Below are 18,939 nucleotides of genomic sequence, written 5' to 3' on the forward strand. Positions count from 1 at the left end.
CCTAAAATCATGGTTACAAATGATAATGTTTATTAAGCGACAATACGGGTTTTCTCACAAAGTGGTAGGAAATTTGGTGTAGGAGGACATTGTAATTTCTGATGCACGTATTTTTCACTTGGACGGAAGCTACTAAAATCGTATTCTTTTACATAATGCCTTGGTCTGATGGATTTTTCTTGTTCTATGCGTAAATTTCAGGAAATATTAATAATAAATTATCTTTGAATTATACGTACAACGAAAAATATTCATTTATATCAGTCGTGTGATGCATCAAATTTCTAACACTAATTTGGTATTATTACTTTCATTCTGAATTCAATCCATGTGCTGCCCTCTGCTGTGCTTTTTGTAATCGCCAACAGTTTTCTCAAACTTCCATTGACAGAAAGGATACAGGTGCAAGTTTGGGTCAATGCATGAGCATTCGAAAAGGGGACAAACAAGGGCCATGGCCCCCTGTAAAATAAATAACCCACTAAAATTATACATTTCACACATGTAACTTCATTTCAGTTACAATAACTTATACTGATTATTATTATAAGGGCATTGAACATAGCTTCAAACCGAAGGAGTGTGTCTTGAGGGGAGAAAGTGTCTCGCTTGCTCCGCCTCCTCCTGGGAAAAAATACCTTGTTTAGAGAGCAAGAGGTTGGGGGGGGGGGACTATAGCCCCCTGAAATACTAAAACTAACAATAATTGTAAGTTATAGGAGCAAATGAACACTAAAAGGCCAATCACCCCACTCCGGCCCAATGACGGCTAAAATTAAACGACCACCTTGTCGGGGAAGTGGAATTCTATTTTTTTTAATTGAATGAACCTGGCGGGCGAATAATAATAATCAGCCACTGTAATTCTAAGGAATAATTAAAAAAGATTTAAAAATATGTAACGTGAATATGCATTTCTTGCATCTGCCCAGACTGCTTCCAGAATTTGCCTTTCAAAATGCGAAAGGGACATTCATATTCGAAATTGACAATGTGCGTATACTTTGGCTAATTAAGCTGAACCTGTGGCTTAAATGAAGATACAAATTAAGAACCCCGTACCTTGGCGATAACGTTAATCGATACGATAGAGGATACGAGTACCACGTGACACGTTTAAAATGCAGCTACACACTGGCACGGGGTCTCAACGAAGTTTTTACGGGAACAAAAGTAGGCGTTTCATTTCACGCAATGCACGAAACATCTAAGACCAGTCGTAAACGTTGTACCGTATTCATATATGTAAGACTCGTTGAATACACAGAAATACTGTGGGCAACTGTGATGATAAACAATATGAATAGTTTTATATACCCACATCAACAAAATATTTGCATATTAAAGCAAAATAATCTCATTGGAAAGCTTAACTTTAGCAAAAGTTCAAGTATATTTAATATTTATCAATGAACTAATTCATGAAAAAATATAAATATGCTGACCAAGGCAGTAATTTATTTTATTAAAAACATAAACTAAACGTAACGTTTCAACCTTCTAGCAAGGTCTTCATCATGTACTTGATACAGAGTCTGATGAAGACCTTGCTAGAAGGTTGAAACGTTACGTTTAGTTTATGTTTTTAATAAAATAAATTACTGCCTTGGTCAGCATATTTATATTTTTTCATAATAATGGAAACAAGGCTTAATGGTGTTAGAACTAATTCATAATTAGTTCTTCATCTAACTTGCATGCTAAGGAACTAAATTACAGAATATAATTTGCCATTTTTGTGGATAATTAATGACCCGACATCTATTATCAAGTTATTGAACTCTTTACCTCACCTCAATTTTGATGCGTTTCAAAATACGAAAATTGTTGGGGGAGGGTAAGGAAGTCGGGTTGGCCCATGTGAAGGAAGTGCAAAGAAAGTTGACCTTTCTCTCTCATTCTCCCACTGAATTAGAACTTTATAGCCACCCTGTATTAGCCACCAAAAACCGAGCGATCGAACAATTCAGAAAAAAATAGTAACAACGGACTTTGATTCCTGATTGTACAGAGAGAAAAAAAAATTGGTGTCATTATAGATCCATTGAAAACGCACTTAAATATTCCAAAAATTATATTCCTTTTCGGTAGACAAGCCGAGTAATGGTAAAAATCAATGGGCAATGCACGAAGTAATGTTGTTTTTTCTTCATAGGAATTTCAAAGTGCTTCTTCACAGTCCGTAACAATGGCAATTTACTTCTCACTGTACAGGCCAATCGCGAATGGGCGCACAACAAGGCGACAGTATTATCCAGCACGTTATTTCGCAACTGGAATACCCACAATGAAGTGTGACGATGTCAAGAATGAACGGAGCCCTTACCTCTATCGCTACATAAGGAACTATTCTGAACTTTATACACAAGGAATCCAACAAGAAAGAAAATAATCACAAGATCACTGATACACCACAGCAGATTAACACACTCGCGACAATACACTAGTCACACACACACACACTTATGATGTTGCACACACCTGTTCGCGCGTGATTCACTTGCACAGATGGGGGACGGACAAAATCCCGCCGACAAGACATCCAAGACGCGCGCTCGAGGTGTCTTCGGGCCACGTCGTACGTTTTCGGCTCGGTTCGTACAGAGGAATGTCTGCATCATCTTCCTCCGTCGTGAAACCCGCCCTGGAAACTCCAGCTCCAAGGTTACCCATGTGCGCTGGCTCCAGCATCTTTTGTTACACGGGTTTGTTTCCAAGAGAGACTATCCAGACAGTAATTTGGATAATGCCTCCAAATTTTCTGTTTTAGAGGAAATTTTGCATCAAGAATTTGGAAAACTTTCCCCGGCGCCCACCCAGCGTTGAATAACATGGATACCTGGGGGAAACCCTGGGGGGTAAAGGTGGTCAGGGGCGTGATGCTGATCACATCACCCCCACTCGCGACCGGATCAAGAAAGTGTGGGGCGTTACCCCCACACCCCCTATACGCCTTCATGGCGTGGTGCTATGCACAGGGGAGCACTTTACCTTTTTTATCTTCCACGTAGATCACTATCGATTTAATTTTTTTCTTAGTATAGTTACTGTACTTGAGATATAGACGATGTTAAATATATGTGTATAAATGTAACATATATAGTAGATAAAAAACAACTGCTACTACATTAATGAAAATTTGGTATGGCTCAGAAATTGTGTGTGCGGTTAATATACCATTTAATTATTTTTCATAAGGTTTACATAGAAAGCAACATATAATTGATTGATTTGCTTTATTTTACTTCGCTTTTGTGCCACTTTTGGTTAATTTCCAAAGATGGGGATGAGTGATGATATGATGAAGTTGATGAATGGACACTCACAAACATCCATGCCCAGGCCGGGATGTTAACCACTCCGCCACGGGGGCCGGCAAAACAACATATAATTTGGAAGAATCTGAGTAATTTTACAAACCATAAATAAACTAACATATCAAGATCCATCTTTTCTGCGATGGATCTCAAGTTTTTACTTTGTGTTCTTTCATGATATGTGAATAATGCAACACCTGCATGAATTTTCGGAGGTTAGGTTCACACGATCCCACTTTACGTCATCATCAAATCGTATGTATTTTTGAGTAAATACGCTTACGACTCTACCTTGTATAATCCAACCTTGGGATATCTACTGGACATTCCTAGATATACGTTGGCCATCCAGAACTTTGTCACGAATATGCTAAAGACATTCATTAAATATTCATTGGACATTTGTGTGCTGTATGGGTAGTAATCCAATACATGAGTGCCAATTGTGAGCTTGTGCTCCGTTGTTGCGTACACATTCAGGAAACAATCCCGTCTTTTCGAGGGGTCGTAGGGTCTAACAGGAACGAATCTTATTAGGAAAAGTTGTTTGTCTTAATGATCTCTATATGATGTGAAAATTTGTGCTGTAACAAGCTGTATTTGTTGTCCATACATACAATATATTTCAAGGCCCTGGAGACGAGACGAGAAAGAGAAACGCATTAGCAATTCATTAGACATCCATCTTCATTCACGACAAGGGATCAATTCAATTGGCTAAAAAGTCAAGTCAGCGGATGTAGGCTCACAACTGATAGTTCCAATCTTACAGAAAAGTTTGTAATTGGAATAATTTTAGTAATAGTAAATTAGAAACAGTGGAAGTTTATCTTACCAGTCAGGCCGGAATTCGCTCGAGCAAAAATTCCCTTCTATGTCTTCATATTTGAGGAAACTTACCTGAAAAATAATTTTAAAAAATGCATTAGTAATAGGCAAAATGTATACAATAAACTCAACAATTATTACTGGTTACATAGGATTTCTATTAAGAACTATTTGGCGTTTTTTTTGTCTCAATTTAGTTTCTGGGTAACTAAAGCGTGATTTTCCTCGATGTATACAACAGGGTGTCGCCGTACAATACAGACAAATATGAACAACACGGTGAACCCGCCGGCTGGCAGCAGGATTGCCATATCAACGAAAATGAAAAATTATAATATTTCACGAGTAAAATTAATTAATTAATTTTCTGGAGGTTGTTGTGGTAAATGAAAATATTAAAAAGTGATTCTCTAGAAACGTTCGTTCTCAGTTCTCAGGTAAAATTGGAAAATTTTCTCTTGAATAGTTCTCGAGATAAGCTTACACAGGACTGACCATGAAAATGCTCAAATTTTACCCACGGTACAAGAGCATCTTAAGGTCTTCTTTCGACGACAGAAGCGCTCAAACAACTTGCAAGGTTCAACCCTCTCTCTTTTGAATCATACATGTATCATACATATATAACAATATTCAAGGTTCGCTTATTCGTCTTTGAGGGGCCGAGGGCTTGGGAATACTGTCCAGCCTATTCGCAATTAAAATTACCACCTGAGCGCTAGTGTCGCTTCCAATATGGCCGCTCTACGTAGGATAGATCTTTGTTTACATTCAGTAGTAGTACGTAATAGCAGCGTGTTGTCATTGCTGGTATGGAAGAAACGTTTAAATTACGCGTTATATTTAACTATTGTGAATGCGATGTGAATTCCAGGAACTATAACGAAGGTGAAGCTGTGCTGAGAGCGAAGCATTTAATTATGGTAATACAAATAACACGGAAAATGAAGACGAAACTAATGTACACGCACTGGTTTTTCAAAGCGGTGCTGTTTCATCTGCACTGCACCTTGGATGTAACTGCCTAACTGGGGCTCTCAGAAATGATTTGAAAATAAAGCAATTCACCTGTATTGCAAAGCTTGGGAGGAAATGAATGAAAACATGCCGTTGCAGTTTTTTCCCCAAAGAGGCAGGCTGGTTTAATAACACCGGATAATGATAATAATAATAACAACAATTTCATTGAGGCTATTTTCAGTCTTCACTGAAAATTGACATACTGCATGAAACAGCAACATTAGCATGTCAATTATGTTTTTCTGACTTACCTTTATGATTACGGACATTAATTAATTCTCATACTATTTTCATTTTTGCAATTAATCGACTTGCATCTGTTCCAAATTACATACATAATACATTGTTTTCGAAAAAAATATAAAGAACAATTTAAAACTTACTTCATGGCAATAAATCATCTTTCCGAAAGATTATTTCGGGAAATAAAGTGAACAGACTCGTGCATTCTTCGTAATTCCCTTGCCGCATTTCAGTTATGCCAATCTTGTCAATCAGTTCTGTTTTCCCTGATTTATTTAAACATTTCATTTTGTTGATTCCACGGGGTGGAAAACACATGTAAGCTTTTCACTTGTCCTGAACCACAAAACGATTTAGAGCAAAAACTGAACAGTATACGCTACTTTTTGCATGTTCCCCATGCTTTGAACGGCGAAGCGCAGCGAGATGTCCTACGTGGAGTGGTTCCTGAAAATCTCACCAGATGGCATATCGGATAATTTTAATCGCGAATTTCTTCCCAGAAATATGTACCGCTCTACGAAGAAAATAAAATAAAACTCTGCCGTTGTCGTCGAATTGAAGTGGGCGTAGGCGATGCAATTAGGTGCTTGCCATGAAATCCTGCCCCTGTGTTGCCAAAATTAGCGTCGTCGTCACCTTCATTCAGTGCCAAGTATTTGTATGCTATGATCATCACGAAGGGGAATATACAATGAAAGCAGAGACGCAAGTTCTTCAATTAGTTGAGAACGAGGTAAAGGAGGGAAGCTATAAACATGGCAACACGGGGGCCAGTGTGCGGAATTATTGAAGACTGGTGGGGGGAGGACGATCTCAATCTATGAACAACTTCCTACCTCACACACACACACATAAATTATTATGATATACATATTTATGTTATTATATTTAAAATTAGATTACTAAATGATTAAAAACACAATACTATTATTATTAAATATATATAAAGAAATTAATTTGTTACTTTTATATATATATATATATATATATATATATATATATATATATATATATATATATATATATATATATATATATCAGATACCGAACTAATAATCCCATTACTAACTCGTTAAAATATGTCAATAAATTACGAAATAGTCGAAGTGTTTTTTTTATATATGTTTTTATTTAGTTTTTGCTTTATGTTAATATAAATCAATTAGTTTTCATAGTCTTGCATTCTATTTCTTTTTTTGTGCGTATTGATGTAGATTTGTTAATGAGAGAGAGAGAGAGAGAGAAAGAAAGCATGCAACACTTACAACCACACTACTATGTGTGCGTATTATCTAAAGTATATTGAAGTCAAAAGTAATTGTTTATCTCATGATGTTACAACAAAACACCCCCCCCCCTGGAATTTTTGGTGGGGGGGATTTTGAGGCCAAGATTTTTGGTGTGGTATAAAGACAATCCTGATGCCCAACATTTATTCTTGGAATGCGAACAACTCTTACACCAACGAAATCCAATCTATCTTCTATGATATATATAGCTATATATATACAAAAATGGATGGATGTGTGAATGTGTGTTTGTTCTGGCATAACTCGCGAACGCCTGGAACGATTTCAACCAAACTTGGTACACGTATGACTTGCAATCTGGAAAGAAATACTGTGGGGGTAAGACACCCCTGGCACCCCTAGGGGTGAGGGTGGAAAGGGGTGACATGTAAAAATAATCGAGAACGACCGATATTAATGTGGAATCCATAGATTTCGGGGTCGCTAAGATGAATAGTGACACTCCCAATGCCGTTCAATTTATTTATTCTTTCTCCTGGAGGTGAAACTAAAAATGTTGTTTATAATCAAGTTTTAAGTTAAATTAATATTATAGTGAATTTGTAAAAGATTTTACTTTATAAGTTGTATACTGTACTTATACTTTTAAATACCTGTAAATAAAATTAGTTACATTTTACACTATAGTTAGAATTCATTATTTTCCTGTCTAATAGAAGATTGGGATAAATAAATACCCGGGCAATGCAGAGCAATCAGCTACTAGTATACTACAGTAAAAGACTGATACGATTAAAAATTCCATTTTCTATATCACTACTTACCCTTTTATCCCCACCACTTATTTGGATTTTAATTCATTAAATTACACGAGAACTAAAAACTGAAATCCTACAAAAACAGGAACGTTGGCCAAAGGCGACAGTCTTTTGTTTCACAGGGTCAGAGCAAAAAGAAGAAGGGGAGAAATCCCCCTGATTTCGCACCCTCACGGGGGCCACTCGTAGGGAAGCATTATCGTCGGCGGTGAGGGCCTCCTCGATGGCGTAGTGTTAACGTTGTCGCATTGTAAGCAAGTGGTCCCGGGGTCGATACTCGGCGGAGACACATAGTGGCTCCGATTCCAATTTAAACTGTGGGTCCAGTCCTCATTACCCTATCTGTACATAAAGTGGAATTAAAACCAAAACTGAACCTCGTCGGTGGTAAGTACAAGATGAGTTAACAAATGACTATCAACTTTAGTTGGCCGCGGACTTTCCTTTCTTGGGACGACTGTAACAAGCATATTGGACACTTCCTGAACACCCCTCGTATATATATATATACATTTCGGTGACTCAAACACCCGTCCTTTAAATATGCCACTACCGTCTCCATTTATCGTGGAGACCGTGTTCTGCAAGCGCATTACGGCGACAAATTTCACTTGCAAGTGAGCATTGCAGTATTGATGCGGGCACAAAAAGCGCACCGTGGGACGCGGCTTCCGATCTTGGCCGAAATTAACGTCCGTGGAGACAGCGATGCTCGTTTGTCAGCTGCCACGTGACAAGGAGGAGGAGGATGGACTTGTTGCTCGGCGGCAAGGAAGCATCGATCCGTCCGAGATGCTGCGGAAGATCATATACGAAGCTCATCTCTTCCTCGTGCGGCGTCGCGTAGCAGCTGGAGGGAACCAGGCGTCGCCAGCGGGTGGGTGAAACGAAGGTGGGCTCTGCCTAACAGTAAAGATAGTCTTAGTTCGGCCTAAGGAGCACTTTTCACAAGCATTTATAAGGCAGGAAGTAACAGACCCACACAAAGGGATGAATAGAGAAAAACAAAAGAAGATAAAGAGATTCCAAGGATGGAAGGGTCACAAAAGGGAGACAAATATAAGAGGAAGAAGAGCTACGTGTGGAAGAGAGAGAAGGTTTCAGTATTTAAGTTCACTTTATGCACAGACTGGACCTACAGTCTAAGTGAGGTACGAACCACCGAATATAGAATCCCGGACACCCTATATTAGAAGGCGCCGACGCCACTACGCCACGGGGGTGACCCGAGAGAGAGAATGGAAGGCAGAGATATACAAATATATTTGGGTCTAAGAGATCAGTTCTATATATTTCCAGTCCAGATGAAATCCCCGCTCCTCTCTGCCGCCTTGAATCAAGGGGTCCCAGGTTGGAGGCACATACTAGTTCAGATTCCACTTTAAGAAAACTGTAGGCCCACTCCTGATTAGCCTACCTGTGCGTAAAGTGGACTTAAAAAATTTTCTCCCCCCCTCACTGTACATCAGGAGAAACTTATTGAAAGTAAGAGAAACAGAGGTAAACACATTGTGTTATAGAAACTGTGAAAATAGTTAAAAGAAAGGTTGATTCTGATTGATTTATTCAGTTTATTTTACTTCGCTTTTCTGCCACTTTGGCTAATCGCGAAGATGAGTGATGAAAAACGATGCGGTGATAAGATGGGTGAAGGAACAGTCATTAATATTTAGGAACGTCACAACACAAGTCCCACAGAGAATTATACTACTTATTGTTCGCAACAACGATATGTATTATACAAATGGTCTCTAATCAAAATCCCTATTACATCACAGGAAGTGGTTTTTAAGACAATTCTACCAAGTATCCAACGTAACCAATATTCAGATTGATTCCAATGCAATGCTACATCTAAGCCTCAACAGGTTTCGAACCTGGATCCTCTGGCTTTGTAGAGAGTTACGGTGATTTTTATTTTTATTTTCATTTGGTATTTTAAGTCCACTTTATGCACAGTAAGGCTAATCGAGACTGCACCTACAGTTTAAAGTGGGATCCGAACCACTATGTGTCTCCACCGGGTATCGAACCTGGGACTCCTTGATTACAAGGCGACTCTGCTACTACTGCGCCATCGGGAAGGCTAAGAGAGAGAGAGAGAGAGAGAGAGAGAGAGAGAGAGAGAGAGAGAGAGAGAGAGAGAGAGAGAGAGAGGGAGATAGTCAGTTACGGTGACTACGGTAATGAAGAACTGAAAGTGGCAGAACAACTAAACTATTCTTTAGTCAATATTGGGATTGTTCATGAATATTATGAATGTCAGTTCAAATTAAAAATAATAAACTACGAAATTTCCAGAGTGTCGTTACAAATCCTTAATTTTTCTCTTTCCACACATTACTTTGCTACTAGATATTTGTATGCTAAGATGTAGAAAGTGCTACATTTTCAGTGTGTGGAATTGAGATTTATTTCTGAGAATGGAGTAGTGGGAAAAGGATCACCTCACATGTTTGGATTATACCTCCCCCAAACATACACACACGCACACAAAAAAGATATCGGCTGTTGTTCTTATAATGAAATATAACATGTATGAATTGTGTCAAGAAAAATTGGAGCCTATTCACATCCCTACGGAACTTGGAAGAAAGCCCACGTAGAGATTGGGAAGTTCTGTTCCGACAAAATCGGGATGTATAGTAAATTAAAAAGCAAAGTGCTACCTTGTGCTTTGCACCAAGCCATGGAAGCGTATAGGGGGTGTGGAGTTAGGGCCCCAACCTTTCTTCATCAGACCGAAGGTGGGGATGATGTGATCAGCACCACGCCCCTGGCTGCCTTACCCCCCCACACTTCCTCAGAGTTTCCTCCAGGTCCCCACTTTATACGACGCTGGGTGGGCACCAGAGCAGCTTCAACAGGTGGACAAAATCCAGATTCTCCCCAGTCGGTGATCGAACCCAGATCTCTCGCATTGTAATAAAACGCCCTAACGACTGAGCTACTGCGGCACATATAGTATAGTAGCCTGCACATATAGTATAGTAGCCTATGTAATTAAGGCAAGAATTGTTTTAGCGTTTCGTTCAACGTTTTTAGGCGAATCATTTTCGGAGATATAATGTGTAGCTCTTTCTGCGACCTGGCTTGAGAAATGGCGATTTTCTGACGAACAACATTCCACCTGACAAGTCACGTGACTTCCCTACATTTCCTGTGCCTGTTGGCTTTTACATGAAAGACGAGTTGCTCTTGAGACAGACAGAATCACTCGATCATATAATGGTGCAATGCGTGTTGCCTACCCTTCCGGCATTATTTACTGCCATTAAAGTCTTATGGGGAAGAACTTTTTTCCACCACTGTACCACTGTGTTTATCTCACAATCTATTTCTTCGTTATTCATCTTCATCTCTTCGCGATTAACCCAAAAACTAGGAAAGCGACGTAAAAGAACGTAATATATGGAGAGAGACTGCGACTCAAGATTTCAAAATTCCTCCTATGACAAAGTCCATAGGGTTGAGGTGAGGTGAGCGTGGTGGCCACTGCTCACCTGTAATCAGAAAACAAGACCTGCATTGGTCCGAAGACATTATTGCCACCCTGTAGTCCGTACCGTACCGCTGCAGACAACAGGTATATAGCGAAAATGAATTAGGCCTACAATACGGACAGAACGATATCAGGAAATCCTTCGATCAGTTCAACAAAGGGAACTGTCTCTTTCATGCAATCAAGATAATGCCTTTACATTCCACTGCAAGCGCTTCAGATCCACAATGGTGGTCCGACCGTTCTAATTATAAGCCACGTATTTTTTGTAACATGGACCTGCGTGGGAGTACCGTGCCCCTTCTACGCTGAATGTTGTTTCGGGTCGATCAATAGGCACGGCCACTCCTCCCCCGAGTTTTAATATCCTTGTTAAAACGCACTGCTCGTCACGAGAGTGTCTCAAGGCCACAAGATCCATAAGCACCCTGGATTGTAGCGTGAAGAGAGATTTAAATGTTGTCCAGAAAAAAAATATAAAAAGAGCATTATGAATGTGCAGCACGATTGGCTCCGTTGATGCTTTGGATCACGACTCGATCTCGTCTTTATGCACGATGGTCCTCCGGGGTTAAAGCGTGGAGCCATAAATTTCCAACAAAAAAACGCTCCTCGCTCTAAAAGTTTTCCAATATGTTTCTCAATGACAGCACGGTGTACGGAAGCGTCTAGATCTCTTACTTCTGTCGCAGAAAGATGAGGTTGTTTGTGTTATGAATGTGTGAAAAGTTGTACACTTTTAAGTGTTCATTTAACTTGTCATCACCAGGTGGCAGGACTATGCACACTCTCTTCTTCGAAGACTGCTCAAGGCGTGGTACGTATCGGGGAATACCCGCACTAAAGAGAACACAGCTCCAATGTAGTCCAATGTTAATGTACATTAAATATTGTAAATAGTCATCCAGTGTTTAATTACGAAAAGCAACAACTTAGTTTGCGCAGGAACTTTCCGGTGTTCGAAATGGAACAATCCAATGAAAATCGGAACTTCCCCAAATGAATGTAATGATATTGGCCAAAGAAAACTAACAAAAATAATTAGATAAGAATAGAGTTGTCAACTAATTTGAACTAAATTTTATATTTCACAAGACCAGATATAATCGAACTAATACCCTCTATAATTATGCCATAATTTATTCATTAATAATAAATTTCAAGGGTACGAATTAATTAAATTAGAAATGTTCTTTTTTAAAAATAGCAGCTATTTACGAGTGAAACTGTTAGGATCGAAGCATCGACTCTTATAAAACGAATCTACCGGGCCGCGGGGTCTATGGCACCGAAAATCAGCGAACGAGAACTGGATAAGGAAGTGACGTCAGGCTAATGTAGGGTAATGTAATTCATAGAACGATCTAGAAGTTTGTAGCAAGAGGTACAGTATTATAAATATAAATATATACAGGGTGACCTGTAATTAGATGTATTCCTTGAAAGGGGTTAAAGTAGAGACAATTTGCAATAAATTTGACCATATGATACCCCGTCCGAAAATTAATAGTTTTCGAGATAATCGAATTTCTATTGTTTTTTTTTAAATGACAATTTTCCACAAAAATATGAATTGAGAAAAAAACTGCTCATTGTAGGGCACTTATTTCAGCGTTTTCTAATAGCTAACAAATAAGTGGTTCGTTGAAAAAAAAAGTTTTTTCCCAAATAACAATCACATGTAAGTAACGGGTGGGTCTAAACTTACAAGTGATGATAAAAAAATGCATTCTTAGTTTACTTGGCAACGTATTAATAACAAGAATGTATGACACGAAGCGTTAAAATTACTTAAATTATTTCCTTGTGTCATCTGCTATCCAACAAGGTACAAAAGTTCATAAGATTCACATTTGTGTACAAGAAATAATACTTCATTCATCTTCATGTGAATGGAATCAATGAAGAATACAATTAAATAACATTACATGTCTTGCTCAAAGTGGGCACCTCCGTTACGAATGCAAGCACGCAGGTTTTTACGGACATTTGGTCTCTTAACTCGTGATCTGATGGTGTCCTTGATGTGTTGACCAGCTGTTAAGATCCTCTCCCTGAGCTCTTCTTGCGAGTTTACCGGTGTCTTGTCATGTGGCTCCAAATGTAAAAGTCGCAAGGCGTCAAATCGATCGGAGGATCGAGCAGGGCAGTCACCATGCTGGTAAATTATGTCACGTCTTGTAGCTAGAGGCACATCCTCCAACAACATAGCCATCCCGTTCCTCAAAAAATGTTCATAAGTGATGCCATTTAAGATTTGGGGCAGGAAAAATGGCTCGATCAAATGATTGTTGATTACGCCCATCCATACTTCTGCCTGGGCGTGCGACAGTGGCTGGATGAAAATTACCCAAAGAAATGGATTGGCCGAGGCGGCCCGATTCCCTGACCGGCTCGATCCCCCGATTTGAAGCCTTGCGACTTTTACATTTTGAGCCACTTGACAAGACACCGGTAAACTCGCAAGAAGAGCTTAGGGAGAGGATCTTAACAGCTGGTCAACACATCAAGGACACCATCAGATCACGAGTTAAGAGACCAAATGTCCGTAAAAACCTGCGTGCTTGCATTCGTAACGGAGGTGCCCACTTTGAGCAAGACATGTAATGTTACTTAATTGTATTCTTCATTGATTCCATTCACATGAAGATGAATGAAGTATTATTTCTTGTACACAAATGTGAATCTTAGCAACTTTTGTACCTTGTTGGATAGTAGATGACACAAGGAAGTAATTTAAGTAATTTGAACGCTTCGTGTCATACCATTTTTGTTATTAATACGTTGCCAAGTAAACTAAGAGTGCATTTTTTTATCATCACTTGTAAGTTTAGACCCACCCGTTACTTACATGTGATAGTTATTTGGGAAAAACTTTTTTTCAACGAACCACTTATTTGTTAGCTATCAGAAAACGCTGAAATAAGTGCCATACAATGAGCAGTTTTTTCTCAATTCATATTTTTATGTGGAAAATTGTCATTAAAAAAAACAATAGAAATTCGATTATCTCGAAAACTACTAATTTTCGGACGGGGGTCAAATTTATTGCAAATTGTCTCTACTTTAACCCCTTTCAGGGAATACGTCTAATTACAAGTCACCCTGCATTTGTTCAGCAGTTAGGATTGGAGCTGTTGTCTTAAACGGAATCGATACGGAAAGAGAGAATTGCAAATTAAGATGGATACATTTTTATCAAAGTGATAGAAGCGTAGTTTCCTGCAGTTTGGGTGGAAATGGAAAAGAAATGCTAATCCAATTACTTCTGAAAGTCTTCTCCGACAATCTTATCAGGAACGAAAACATGTTTGTGTGTAAGAAGCAATTGTTTACCTCTCCAAGCTCATTAATAGAAAGCGAAAAAATCTTGTTTCTTCATTATTAAAGGACAAGAGAAAGTTTAGTTTTTTTCCGTTGTCGAACCTTTCACTAATTGACATTCGACAAAATAAACTTTCTGCCACTGGGTTGAACAAACACAAGAAAACAGCAGAATGAATATTTTCTTTAATTTTCAATTATCTCCGTCACATATAGTGCCTAGATTAATATGAAAGTTTTAAAAAACTACGATTTGATTTCATTTTTGTTGTTTAGCGTCGCTTTTCTGGCACTTTTGGCTAATCGCGGTTATGAGGATGAGTGATGATATGAAGAAATTGATAAAGGAACGCTCACAACGAACATATATACCCAGGTCAGATTTCAACCCGGATACCCTCCTAGAGGTGTGGAGATCTTAAACCGGTAATGGGGTGACGTGGGGTCATCACGTCGAACCCCCAGCCGTTATAGGAGATAACTGGGTTACGCTACTCACTCGTAGTTCCCCAATTTCCTCACGACGGTGGGTTGCCACCGGTCCTATACACAGGCCGAGGTCATAAAGGTACATAGGGGATGTGGAGGTAGGGCTTCACACATTCTCCATCTCGGCTATTTTTCTTTTAGGTGATGCGATCAGCACCATGTTCCGGCTGCCTTTTCTCGCACCATGATTGGCCGCAGGTATCCATTGATTATTGGCACGCATCGCACACCTATACCGACCTAGCTCGTGTAGATTGTCTCTTGTCACCATAGGCGCAGACCCTTTGATTAGGGGGGGGGGGCAAAAGCCTTCATGAAAGTTCAGTCGGGAAAGAAAAACCTCATTTTGTCTCACTGTTTAAGTTTCATTGCATCGACGGGTGGGTGTGTGATTATACACCCCCCCCACAAACACATATACATAATACGTATAAAATGCATACATAATCAATTCATCCGCCCCATAACAAACCAACAGCAAATATCATATAAATTGTCTCTCAAATGTGCGCTATCCTATTCCTCCAAACAATTGTTCATGTCTTTAAGAGAAAACCGTTTAGCAGCAGTATTTCTCTCCCTGGTAATTTAAATGCATTACAGACAACAAATTGCGAGCGAAGTGAGCAACAAAATTATCATATCCAAATTTTTGAAAAATGAAAAAATATTGATTTAATTTCGCGCAAAAATTTTCATGGAGCGTCATGCCATTCTGTTTTACAATCCTTTTTCATTCAGACGTTCGGCGTCAGAGACCAACTCCCACCGACCCCTAGGCACGGCTCTTAACTTGACAAGACTGGAAGAAAAGCAGGTGTTGTGAGTGAAGCGAGCAAGAAAATTTTACGAAATGTATTTTTATTTGTATAAAATTTAAAATCGAGGGGGCAATTGCAACTCTGTGCCCCCCCCCCCCCTTGCAGGTGATCTTGGCCGTCTGGAAGAAATAATGCAAGAAAGACGTGAAAACAAATTCCATCTTGAGTATCTTTTTGTCCTGTTACTCTTAGATTCTGCTAGCCTTGCTTTTCCTTTACTTCCATGTTTGCCCCCTAAAATTGATTTTCGTCCAAGGTTGGGGCAATGTCCCCTGCCCCCTTGTGGTTGCGCCATTGCGCCCCCTTCCCCCGTAGTTGCTTTGAACTTTCATCGGCTTGAAAATACTTCATTTTCTTTAAGAGTATAATATCGTTTATTAACGGCGATAAGATTCCTCTATCCTAAATTTCTAGGTGAAAATATAATAAAATAGGGGCATGGACGTCTGGAAGGAGGAAGGGTCAAGGATGGCCACATCTCTTCCTTAGATAACGAATGTTAACCTAAAAGTACATTTTCACACGTATAATTTCATTTCAGTCATAATAATTTACATTAATTATTATAATGGAGATGCAGGAATGCGATAATTTCAAATTCAAGAGGTGTTTTTTGAGGGGACAACACTATTATCGGCGTAATATGCCCCATGGTAAAATACCTTGCTTGTCCCTCCCTGTGAGAAAATCTACGGATGTCGCACGCCTATGCTTGTCACTCAGGTGCGAAACCCCTTGGTGTTTCTCTCTTCGGTTTGAAAGCTCCCTAATATGCCATGAGTCTACTAGGGATGGCCAAACAGATCCGGATCCGAAAATTCCGGATCCGGATCCGGATCCGGGTCTGAAAGTTTCGGTTCTGGATCCGGATCCGGGTCTGAAAGTTTCGGATCTGGATCCGGATCCGAGAGTTTCGTATCTCAATCCCATTATAATATTACCACACCTTAAAAGGTATTATGATCTTCGATTACAAAGAAATTTTTCGTTAGTCCTAGAAGAATTTTTTTCAAGTGTTGTTCCTAAAATACTTTGCTACGCATCGGCTAACACACTCGTGCACAAATGTCAGAGGTGTAAATGCCTTTGAAACGAATATGTATTCATTCGAATGTATTGGAAATGAAAACACACATAAATGTGAGACATTCCATTCCAGGATGAAACCTTTAACATATATATAAATGTTATACAAAAATTATACAATTGTTCTACAGTTACAGTTTTACAAACTAAAATAAAATATTATAATATATGCAGTGTTAAATAATTACAAAGTGTAAGACTAACAAGGGAGGTTATCTAAGTGTCCCCCCCCCGATTTCCATGAAATTTGGCAGTATAGTGGGGCCCAAAGGAAGAATTACGTGTTTTTTTTTTGTTTCAGCTAAAATACGGTTTTAGGGGGCAAAATCCCCTCAAATGTCAAGATGAGGACAAATTGAAGTGAGGATCTGACCCCTGTTTCCCCCTCTGATTTCCATGATACTTGGCATGTGTGTGTATAAACGGGCCCAAATGAAGAAATAGTGTTTTTTTTTGTTTCAGCTAAAAAACAGTTTTATGGGGCAAAACCCCCTCAAATGTCAAGATGAGGACAAATTGAAGTGAGGATCTGACCCCTGTGTCCCTCCGATTTCCATAAAACTTGGCAGGTGTATAGTGGGGTCCAATGGAAGAAATGCGTGTTTTATTTTTTCAGCTAAAAAAAACTGTTTTAGGGGGCAAAATCCCCTCAAATGTCAAGATGAGGACAAATTGAAGTGAGGATCTGACCCCTGTTTCCCCCTCTGATTTCCATGATACTTGGCATGTGTGTGTATAAACGGGCCCAAATGAAGAAATAGTGTTTTTTCTGTTTCAGCTAAAAAACGGTTTTAGGGGGCAACCCCCCCCCCCCCCAAATGTCAATATGAGGACAAATTTAAGTGTGCATTTGACTTATGTGTCCCCCTCCGATTTCCATGAAACTTGGCAGATGTATAGTGGGGCCCAAATGAAGAAATACGTGTTTCTTTGTTTCGGCAAAAAATTTGTTCTAGGGGGCAACCTCCTCTCAAATGTCAAGATGAGGACAAATTGAAGTGGGGATCTGACCCCTGTGTTCCCCTCCGATTTCCATGAAACGTGGCAGGTGTATAGAGGGGCCCAAAGGAAGAATTACATGTTTTTTTTGTTTCAGCTAAAAACTGTTTTAGGGGGCAAAATCCCCTCAAATGTCAAGATGAGGACAAATTGAAGTAAGAATCTGACCCCTGTGTCCTCATCCGATTTTCATGAAACTTGGCAGGTGTATAGAGAGGCCCTATGCCCCCTGTTTCTTCCTATGCCATATTTACGTAGTTTCGGGGTCAGATCCCCACTTCAATTTCTCCTCATCTTGACATTTGAGGGTTGGAGCCTCTATACACCTGCCAAGTTTCATGGAAATCGGAGGGGGAGACTTAAGACCTCCCTTGTAAGTGTATTAATTAATTACAAATCGCGCACGCGCGCACACACACTATACATATATATATATATATATATATATATATATATATATATATATATATATATGTGTGTATGTATATTATATATATATATATATATATATATATATATATATATATATATATATATATATATATTAGCAGGTAACAATAGGCCTATGTTATAAGCACATTCTTACTTTCCAAAGAAGCGCATGTGGGATGGCAAAACGGATCCGGATCCAAAAGTACTGGATCCGGATCCGAAAGTTTTGGATCCGGATCCGAAAGTTCTGGATCCGGATCCGAAAGTACCGGATCCGGATCTGAAAATTCCGGATCCGCAACCACAAGGGGGCAGGGGACATTGCCCCAACCTTGGACGAAAATCAATTTTAGGGGGCAAACATGGAAGTAAAGGAAAAGCAAGGCTAGCAGAATCTAAGAGTAACAGGACAAAAAAGATACTCAAGATGGAATTTGTTTTCACGTCTTTCTTGCATTATTTCTTCCAGACGGCCAAGATCACCTGCAAGGGGGGGGGGCACAGAGTTGCAATTGCCCCCTCGATTTTAAATTTTATACAAATAAAAATACATTTCGTAAAATTTTCTTGCTCGCTTCACTCACAACACCTGCTTTTCTTCCAGTCTTGTCAAGTTAAGAGCCGTGCCTAGGGGTCGGTGGGAGTTGGTCTCTGACGCCGAACGTCTGAATGAAAAAGGATTGTAAAACAGAATGGCATGACGCTCCATGAAAATTTTTGCGCGAAATTAAATCAATATTTTTTCATTTTTCAAAAATTTGGATATGATAATTTTGTTGCTCACTTCGCTCGCAATTTGTTGTCTGT

The 18,939-nt window shown here is 39.3% G+C and overlaps 1 protein-coding gene across 7 annotated transcripts in view; it reads right to left on the reverse strand.

The window, feature by feature from the left end:
- The window catches only part of LOC145994848 (uncharacterized), a 448,153-nt gene that overhangs the window by 350,596 nt on the left and 78,618 nt on the right, over positions 1 to 18,939 (reverse strand). For 6 of the 7 annotated variants that reach the window (XM_083131229.1, XM_083131228.1, XM_083131235.1 and 3 more), the window contains exon 1: positions 2,482 to 2,517. The exons of the other annotated variant lie outside the window; for it this stretch is intronic. The gene's annotated coding sequence lies outside the window, so the exon portion shown is untranslated. Of the gene's footprint in view, positions 1 to 2,481; positions 2,518 to 18,939 lie in introns of those variants that run through there. 7 annotated transcript variants of the gene reach the window in all.

This window comes from Lepisma saccharinum, chromosome 11 (assembly GCF_977018435.1).
Source record: "Lepisma saccharinum chromosome 11, izLepSacc3.1, whole genome shotgun sequence".
NCBI classification, from domain to species: domain Eukaryota; kingdom Metazoa; phylum Arthropoda; class Insecta; order Zygentoma; family Lepismatidae; genus Lepisma; species Lepisma saccharinum.